Source organism: Marmota marmota, unplaced genomic scaffold (assembly GCF_001458135.2).
Source record: "Marmota marmota marmota unplaced genomic scaffold, marMar, whole genome shotgun sequence".
In the NCBI taxonomy this organism is placed as follows: Eukaryota; Metazoa; Chordata; class Mammalia; order Rodentia; family Sciuridae; genus Marmota; species Marmota marmota.
Window position 1 is genome coordinate 47,846,209 of NW_025999900.1, and position 8,301 is coordinate 47,854,509.

Genomic DNA, 8,301 nt, shown 5'->3' on the forward strand with positions numbered 1-8,301 from the left:
TGTAGCTCAGTGGCAGAGCACTTGCCTAGCATGTGTGAGGTACTGGGTTCAATCCTTAGCACCACATAAGCAAATAAAATAAAGTCATTCTGTCCATCTACAACTACAAAGTATTAAAAAAATAAATCCCTGCTCCCATGAGCATTGTGCTGTGATCCAGACAGAGCATATATGATACATGACAGCAAATAATTCTGACTCTTCAGAACTGTATCCCCAAGGACTGCTCAGGGATTAACCAGCAGCAGAGTATGTGAGCTCCAGGATCCCTGATTCGGATGGATGGCACAGCTGGAGAAGTCAGCAAATACAGAGCATGGCTGTTGTAGACAGCACCACACCCAAAGCTAGTTAGGTTGGTGAGTGACTGAGAGTCATAATGCATTTACTCAAATAGATCACTGCTCTCTCATCTCTCTTTTAAAAGGTTGCTCTATGACAAAAATGATAAAGGAAGAGGAAATAAGAGAAAGAAGTGTGCTTCTACTAACCTACTGATTGCCTGAACCAACAGCCCCAAAATAAGGGCAGTTTCCCTCCAACGGAATCTCCAAGGGTGTGGACAGAGTGGACAGGTAGCCCCCATTAACTTTCTTTTTTTTGATACTGGGGATTGAACTCAGGGGCACTCAACCACTGAGCCACATCCCCAGCCCTATTTTTGTATTTTATTTAGAGAAGGATCTCACAGAGTTGCTTAGCATCATGGTGTTGCTGAGGCTGGCTTTGAACTCTCAATCCTCCTGCCTTGGCCTCCAGAGCCACTGGGAATATTAATTATTTTTTTTCTTTTAGTTGTAGATGGACACAATACCTTTATTTTATTTATTTAAATATTTTTTTAGCTACACATGGACACAATATCTTTATTTTGTTTATTCATTTTATGTGGTGCTGAGGATCAAACTCAGTGCCTCACATGTGCAAGGCAAGGACTCTGCCACTGAGCCACAAACCCAGCCCCATATTTATCTATTTTTTATGTGGTGCTGAGGATCAAACCCTGTGCCTCACACATGCTAGGCGAGTACTCTACCACTAAGCCACAACCCAAGCCCCACCATTACCTCTTTAGAGCACTTCTCCTTTTGTTTCCAAATACTATAGTGACCGAGATCAAACCTAAGAGATTAACAGAGGTGGATTCAAAGCACAGCATCTCTGATAAATTACTTAATCTCAGATATAGTCTCATCTGACCTTAGTGAACTGAGGTGCAAAAAACATGAGATGATGTGGCAGAGGACCTAACCACTTAGTAATACTCAATGAATGAAGCAACTGATAGTGATTTTGATAACTGTTTCCCACACTCTTCAAGTACTCAAAGTTAGAAGTGGAGGGAAATGCAAAACAAAGAATGAAATTTAACATTTAAGCAATATATATGCTAATAAATTCACTGTCTATGGATCACCACAGCCTTATCCACTTAATCACAATATTATGATTCTTCTCTTTTAAAAGCTTAAGTCAGAGCCGGAGCGGTGGCGATGCCTATAATCCCAGTGACTCTGGAGGGAGGCTGCGGCAGGAGGATCTTGAGTTCAAAGCCAGCTTCAGCAATGGCGGCGAGGTGCTAAGCAACTCAGTAATTGAGTATCTCTAAATTCAAACCCCAGTACCCTTCACCTCAAAAAAAAAAAAAAAAAGCTTAAGTCAGAAAAAAAGACAAATATACTCAGTTTCTACAGCAAACAGTAAAACAAAATCTACTTTTATTTAAAGCATCTAATTTTAAAAAATCAATTAGCTAACTTCAAAAGGCAGCCAACAGAGGATTTCAATCAAACTGGTAAAGGGGGTCTATCAAACTGGTGTCTCATTTCAAAATTCAGGCAGACTGAAAGCAACTGATAGGCCTGCCTGCTATACTGGTTGGCATTTGGTCTGAAAAATACTTAATGTCATTTCATTCAGGTGGTGTGTGTACACAGACCCACAGCACTAAAACCATACCTTGTTTTAGTGAGCACCAGAATTGAGCCTGAAAGAGAAAGTGTAATGATCTTTCAATTTAAAATTAATGAGAACTTTTGGGGTTATAGTTTTTCCATGGAATATAATGCTACCTGGAAAGATCCCAACTAGATGTCAGGGTCCTAAGTTCTTCTCACCCTTTTTATGGAGATCTGTAAAACAACTTAAACTAGACACTACCCAAATGTCAAGGGAGATGGCATCAGTTAACATGGAAACGCCAGAGGATTCCTGCATGACTTTAAACAAGTCACTTGACCTTTCTGGGTTACTTTGGAAATGTAGAGAGACTGATCATCTGCCAGTATGACACAGTTTATGGTAGGATTAAATTTTATTTATAAACAGGTTTGACATCCTTATCTTCAAAGTGCTTTCCTATTAATAAAATGAACATGTTAAGAGGAAATCAGAGTCCAATATCACTCATCTACTAATGAATAATCTTAATGTGTTAGGAGGTTATACAAACTGTTACATGCAAGAACATTCAGATTCCATGGTCAAGTGGCAATCAAGTGGGGGAAGACTTTAAGAAGTAATTAGCTCAAACTTCCCTTCTCCTATCCTAATTGATTCTTTTACTCCAGATACACTACCTTGCAGTGAACCTGAAACAGGATTGCCCCCCAATAAAGAACCTCAGTTCACTTAGATCTATTCCCTACAAAACTAGTGCTTCCACCTAGCTATAAATCCTATTTCTGCATTCAGCCCAGTACAACCTTTATGGACCTTCCCAGCCCAGCACAACCTCCAAATGATTCCCTGTCTGAATTTACAGCACTTGGTACTCTCTTTGATTACTTGCCTACTGTTATTGTTTAACTATTAATGGTTTTGCACAAATATTATGTTGTTTCACTCTCAGATCAGAGGCTATGTCAGAAGACTGAGCATTACACTTCTGAGTTCCTCAGAACTTGTTCCTCAGGGTCCCACACTCGGAAGATGGTCAATGCCCATTCACATGAACTACCTTCCAAAGGTTTTACCAGGCCAGTAGCAAAGAGCTATTGCTAGAGACAGCATAAAGAGAGGATAGTATTTATCTAGTGATCTTATTTTTACATTTCTTACATACTAAACTGCTGAATAAATGTTATACAGTGACATATGGGGGGACAGTGATACTTTCTTTTTAATTAGAGACAGTGACAATTTCTTTTTCTTTTTTAAACTGGGGATTGAACCCAGGGGTGCTCTACCACTGAGCTACATCACCAGCCATTTTTGTTGTTTTATTTTATATTCGCAGACAGTGTCTCACTAAAGTTGCTTAGGGACTCCTTAAGTTGCTAAGGCTGGCCTCAAACTTGCAACCCTCCTGCCCTTCTGGCTAGTTTCTCTCTCTCTCGGGGGAGGGGTACTAGGGATTTAACCCAGGAGTACTTTACCACTGAGCTACATCCCCAATCCTCTTTTAAATTTTCTTTTTTTTTTAAATATGTATTTTTTAGTTGTAGGTGGACAACTTAATTTTTATGTGGTGCTAAGGATCAAACCCAGTGCCTCATGCACGCCAGGCAAGTGTTCTACCCCTGAGCCACAGCCTCAGCCCCTTAAATTTTCTTTTTTGAGACAGGATGTTGCTAAGTTACAGAAGGCCTCTCTAATTTGCTGAGGCTGGCCTCAAACTGGCAATCCTCCTGTCTTGGCCTCCTGAATCATTGGGATTATAGGCATGCACCATTGTACCCAGCTTGGCTAGTTTCTTTTATTGCTCTCACTCTTTTTAGGTCTAGGGTTCTATTTGTTGCATATTTTGAAACTTTAAGCCAAGTATTCTAAAAACCTGCTACAATTCTTTATAGAGCTTACAGAGGCCAAGCCTGAAAGAGGAGAGGTAATGGCTTTTCAGAATTACCTGGAGAGACAAACAGTTGGCCTTAGGTCTCCAGGACAGAAGTCTGATTCTAAACTTTCTCATCCACCTCTGGAGATACCCAGAACCCTCCTGAGACAGAAAAAATCTCCTGTTTCAAAAAAACACTTTCAAGGTGTGATTTATCTGTCAAATCTCAATTAGAACAAGGGTCTTCTCAAATCTCATTTCATTTTACATTTTGAACCTACCATGATATTTATTATTTTAGACAAAATGAATATGCATAGAGTCTAGTTTTTCTATCTACACTCCAATGGACCATTTTGTACTCATCTCACCTTGAAACAAATATTCTAACCCTCAACCAAGCACTTAAATGTTGACCCTGGAAGTATTCAATGCCTCCACATGCTGTCTTTTGGATGGACACACTACTTCTATCTGGGCCCTAGGTAGAATTCAAACTTTCGTCATTGAGAAAAAATATAACAAAAAAAAAAAAAAAGAAACCCTTGTTTTATTTTATTTCCTGCATCATATACACCCCTTAACTTATTTCTTCCTTAACAACCATTTTTTAAATGCTCTTTCATTGTAGGAGTGATGAGTCAGTTAGAATTGTTATGCTTGCTCCACCTATTAGAATAAGCCAAATGATTTGGGATGGGTTGATCTTGGGTTCACAGGGAGTTATTTGTCTAGGGAGTGGAGGGGATGGACTACAATTTGCATGACCACACAGGACAGATGTTTATTCATAAAGGTTACCTCAAGTGACACAAGCAATTTCTTGGTTGGACTGTATTAAAAGTCAGCCAAGTGTCCACCCAATGGGCAACTCAGTTCCAGAAGAAATTATGACTGGGATGACAAGAAGCATGAGGGACTGGGATTGAGATATGTGGACAGGCTTGAGTGAGAGGTCTGGAGCCAGACTAAAGGGTGAGTGCTCAATGACAGGATGGAGAGGTTGGGCAGAATTACAGAGGGAGGGGACAAAGCAGCACTTGGATACTGCTTACTTCTCTGAATCTGAGCTTTTTTGTTATTGCTGCCATTTGTTTCCTCACTAGAAGAACTGCATTTGCAATTTAATATAAATCTAGAGACTCAGTCACTTTTACAGACCCCACTGCTAATGGACAGAGCCAACATTGAGCAAAATTGCTACATGGAGAATGCTAGAATCTTCCAGCCTTTTTCCTCCTTCCATTGGGACCCTTCCATTTAGGTCTTTCTCTCAACCACATCTTATTTTCTACCTTCAGTGGTTTTCAAAGTGTGGTCATTGGACCAGCAGCATCAGTATCACCTAAGCACTGGTCAGAAATGCTAATTCTCAGGCTCCACCCAAACTGATCAGTGAAGAAACTCTGTGATGGGACGACAGGATCAGCAATCTTTTTTTCTCAAACTTTCCCTGATTCTGATGCACATTAAAATCTGAGAACTGCTGCTTTAAATGATTTTCAAGATAACTTAAGGTTGAGAGCATGTACCTTTTAGGAGAGGACTTATAAAGAAGATAAGCCACTCAAGTGAAAATGGAAATTTTCTAGTAATAGAATTTGCTGTAACATAAAGAAAGACAGTGAGAGATTCAAGGCCACTATATTCATTCAGACTTTCACCATCCCTTCCCTTTCATTTCACCTATATCAATCTTCTCTCCATATTGCCACTAGAGATGTATGCTCAGTGGGAAAACCTGACCCTATCAAATCCCAATTTAAAACCCTTCAGTCACTGCTCCCTGCCCATAGAAAGGCCCAAGCCCCTGGCACACAAGCCAAAGTCCTTCATTATCTGCTGCTGGGCCACTTCCCTGACCTTGTTTCCTTCTGTACCTTCCCACATACTCTGTCACATTTTTGCTATCTGCAGGAAGCTTACACTTCCTCATACCTCTGACATTGGGCTTGACCATGTGATTGACCTTGGCCAACAGCATGAGAGCTGAAGGGACAGCTGCCACTTCTGAGCAGACTTGAAGTGTCATAGTTTTGTTCTGTCACTTTCTCTCTTTTACTTTGCCACAATGAGATTAGCATTGTCCCAGAGAGAGGCTGTTTTATAAGCTCAGTGGGTCCCTAAATAAAAATAGATGAGGACAGAACTACAACTGACCTACTGTGGACATGCGGATCTTTGGGGGTTATTTGTTCTTTAGCCTAAGCTGACCATGGATATTTTGGTCATTCCTCTTTCTGGATGTCTTCTCTCTTCTACTCTACCCTTTCCAATCCCACTGCAGCCCTAGTTTCACAAAAGACTTGCTCATCATTTGACACTCAGTACCTCTCAATCAGGACTTTATCTTGCCTAGGTGTAACTGATTACTCTCACTTTTAAGACCTCCTTTAGATACTACAGATCAGTAACTATGTCCCCAGAACTAGGCTTCCCATCTATTAACACTATACTTAGGATCCACTAAAATAAGAATAAACGTGAGTCTTCACTCGACAGAGCAAGGAGATTTTGGCTCAAAGAAATGAAGCATTTTGTTCAAGTTTCCCAGTCTCAGTCAGAGCCTGAATTTTCACAAGTGGGGTCTGGCTCTGAACTTAGCAGTCTTGTCCTATGCCATATACCTCTCTCCATCCCCAGCAGTGAGTTTTCAGAACAGAGTAAAAGTCTCCTAGTAAACAATTGAAAAAAAAAAACCCAAAAAACCTGTTACATTAATTTGAGACTTATAAGTTTGCATCTCTCTAGAAGTGAGTTTCTGATCTCCTGGCCTCTCTTTCTCTAAGTTGATGTATATATTCTAAGACACATAGAAATGACACTGTACAAGAAATGGAGCATTTTGTCTACAACCAGGTCCCAGGCTGCATGGTTAGGAAAGTGTGAAAAGGCAGGCAGATGCAAATGCCATCACCCTAAAGAACCTTTAGGATGGTCCTTATGGGTTTGTCACAGGGTAGAACTCCAAGGAAGTCTGCTACATATTGATATTTTAGGCTTTTTAAAAAATGAAGGGGGTCAAATGTTTAATCTTCAGATTAAACAAGGAAAGGAAAATGAAACCATGGCAAAAGACTGGACTAGACCCCCCCCCACCCCAGGTCAGATGCAGGATTAAATGCCTGAGAGTAACAACTGCAATTTCAAGTTTCTAGGAGATGCTGGCATTTTGTTGTGTGGTGCTTTTCTTTTGTTTTTCTTTCACTCTTTTTAACTCTACTTATTTGTTCATGGGAACATCAGGAAGTACAAAAACCTAAAAATATCCCACCCCTAATCAGCCATACTAATGAAATATGAGCATTTAACAAACTACAGGGATTTCTTTTTTCATATAATATTCATACTAATTTTTTCAAGGGTTACAAAGCTTTGGTTTCCAGTTGGAGGCCATTTGTCTCAACATCACAATGGAGGAGGGTTTTTTTTTTTTTAATATCCTCCTCCAAAGGATATATTACCTTTAAATGATATCATCAGTAACACTAATAATAGCATTTTTTTTCCCTTTCAAGTACAGAAAGCTATTCAGAGATCCAAATGGTTGTTGGGCCAGTTTGGACACATCTGATTTACTTTTTAAACGTCCATCCACTTCATACAATAAAGCACTCAGTAAATGCTAAGTGCTGGCTCTCTGCTCTGTTTTTCAGACATTGGCTCCTATAATCCTCAAAGCAAGTTTAATCGGTATCGCCACTTTATCAATTAGGAGCGCGAGACACAGGACATTAAAGGGGAGAGGGAAAGAGTGAAAAGGAGAGGGAGGAAGAGAGAGAGGTGGGCAGGGGCCAGCAGCTGTATAACACTATAGTTAATGATTCACTCATAGCCCTCAGGCAGCTCCTTTCAGTAGGGGTTGCACCAGAGCGCGTGTACACACACACACACACACACCACACACACACACACGCACACATACGTCTCATCTCCAACTCTCTTCATCTCAGCCAGAGGCGGTGTCCGGCAAATTGCTTGGCAACGCGCGCAGGAAACTCCATCCAAAGCCCCGGGTCCAGGAGGCCTCTAGGCGCTGTCCAGCGGGCAGCGTGCCTGAGGGGCCAGGCTGGGGTCCTGTCTCCCGACACCCCGAAGGTGAGGCGGAACGCCAAGGCTGGGATTCCAGGCCTGGGGTGGGGGGTTTGGGGGAAGAGGCACCGGGCCCAGGGACACCTGTTGTCGCCTCCCCACTCTGGCCAGTGAAGCTGTCCTGGACGACCTGGGTCTCCAGGGAAGGCACCTTGGCAACAAGTGCTGTGTAGCTGCGGAGGTCACAGGGGTCTTGCCCCTACGCCCGCCCCCGCCCACCTTAGGCCGACTCACCTAAGCCCCTCTCACTCCCGGACGCCCGCGCCTCGGGGAAGTATCTCGCCTGGCGGTAGCTCGGAAGGCACTCGGGATGTGCGGAGCAGCACTGCGGCGCTAGGACCTCGCGGCCGGCCGCCCCCTGCCCGCTCCACCTGCGGGGGCCCCTTTCTCCCGCAGCGCGCTGCCCCGCCGCGGGAGGGGCGAGTTACCTGAGA

The 8,301-nt window shown here is 42.3% G+C and overlaps 1 protein-coding gene across 8 annotated transcripts in view; it reads right to left on the reverse strand.

Annotated features, from left to right (window-relative positions):
- Ston2 (stonin 2) overlaps positions 1 to 8,301 on the reverse strand; it is a 133,880-nt gene that overhangs the window by 117,221 nt on the left and 8,358 nt on the right. For 6 of the 8 annotated variants that reach the window (XM_048799130.1, XM_048799127.1, XM_048799129.1 and 3 more), the window contains exon 1: positions 8,102 to 8,295. The gene's annotated coding sequence lies outside the window, so the exon portion shown is untranslated. Of the gene's footprint in view, positions 1 to 8,101; positions 8,296 to 8,301 lie in introns of those variants that run through there. The other 2 variants (XM_048799126.1, XM_048799125.1) reach the window with 2 other exon arrangements.